Below are 1880 nucleotides of genomic sequence, written 5' to 3' on the forward strand. Positions count from 1 at the left end.
AAATAATGGTCGGCTCTTAACTGCAGTCTGAACTGCAAACTGCAGATTGCTCCAACTTGCAGATCATACTAGTTGAAAGAGGCTAGCAGCCTCCTTTTTGAGGGCAATTCGTGTTGTCTTTACCAGTGATACTTACATCCAGAGAGTGAAGGCATATTAGTGGAGAAAGAGTTCCTCTTTGTTTTGCAACAAGACCAGTTACCACCTTGTGCAGGTGTGGACTATGGTGATAGCTGCTTCACTTTCTCTAACAGAACCAAGGCCTGCTTGGTTGGTGGTGTTCAGTGGTTGTGACACTGTATCCCAACATGAGGCAACATCTTCAGGAACGGATGGGGGCACCTTATCCACTCTTCTGATCCCTGATGCATTCTTCTGATCCACCTTCCTGATCTCAGATGCAATTCCCTGATTCGTGAGCCACTTCTCTGATTCCTAATGCAATCTTCTGGTCTATTCTCTTGACCCCTGATCCACTCTCCTGATCCATGCCTGATCCACTCTCCTGATCCCTGAAGCACTCCTGATCAATTCATCTGATCCTGGAGCCACTCCAGATCTATGACCCAATCCTGATCTCCTCTCCTGATCTCTGAGCCATTTCTGATTAATTCTCCTGATCCCTGAGCCACTCACCTGATCCATTCCCAATTTATTCTCTTGATACTTAATCCACTCTCTTGATCCCTGATCCACTCTCCTGATCCCTGAGCTACTCTCCTGATCCACTCCCTTGATCCCTGAGCCACACCTGATCCACTCTCCTGGTCCCTGAGCCACTCTCTTGATCTTTGAGTCACTAATCTGATCCATTCTCCTGATCCCTGAGCCACTCCTGATTTATCCTCTTGATCCCTGATCAACTCTCCTGTTCCACTCCCTTGATCCCCGATCCACTAACCTGATCCCTGATCCACTTTCCTGATTCCTGAGCCACTCTCCTGTTCCACTCCTGATCCCTGAGCCACTCCTGATCCACTCTCCTGATCCCTGAGCCACTTTCCTGATTCCTGAGCGTCTCCTGATCTCTGAGCCACTCCTGATCCCTGAGCCACTCTCCTGATCCCTGATCTACTCTCCTGATCCCTGAGCCTCTCCTGATCCCTGAGCCACTCCTGATCCACTCTCCTGATCCCAGAGCCTTTCCTGATCCCTGAGCCACTCCTGATCCCTGAGCCACTCCTGATCCACTCTCCTGATCCCTGAGCCTCTCCTGATCCCTGAGCCACTCCTGATCCCCTCTCCTGATCCCTGAGCCACTCTCCTGATCCCTGAGCCATTCCTGATCCCTGAGCCACTCTCCTGATCCCTGAGCCACTTTCCTTATTCCTGAGCCACTTTCCTGATTCCTGATCCACTCTCCTGATCCCTGTTCCACTCCTGATCCGAACCTCTCCTGATCCCTGGGCCACTCTCCTGATCCCTGAGCCACTTTCCTGATTCCTGAGCCACTTTCCTGATCCCTGATCCATTCTCCTGATCCCTGAGCCACTCCTGATTCCTGAGCCACTTTCCTGATCCCTGATCCACTCTCCTGATCCCTGAGCCACTCCTGATCCACTCTCCTGATCCCTGTTCCACTGCTGATCCCTGAGCCTCTCCTGATCCCTGAGCCACTTTCCTGATTCCTGATCCACTCTCCTGATCCCTGAGCCACTCTCCTGATTCCTGAGCCACTCTCCTGATTCCTGAGCCACTCTCCTGATCCCTGAGCCACTTTCCTGATCTTTGATCCATTCTCCTGATCCCTGTTCCACTCCTGATCCCTGAGCCACTCCTGATCCACTCTCCTGATCCCTGTTCCACTCCTGATCCCTGAGCCTCTCCTGATCCCTGAGCCACTCCTGATCCCCACTCCTGATCCACTCTCCTGATCCCTG

Source organism: Chiloscyllium plagiosum, chromosome 34 (genome assembly GCF_004010195.1).
Source record: "Chiloscyllium plagiosum isolate BGI_BamShark_2017 chromosome 34, ASM401019v2, whole genome shotgun sequence".
NCBI lineage: Eukaryota > Metazoa > Chordata > Chondrichthyes > Orectolobiformes > Hemiscylliidae > Chiloscyllium > Chiloscyllium plagiosum.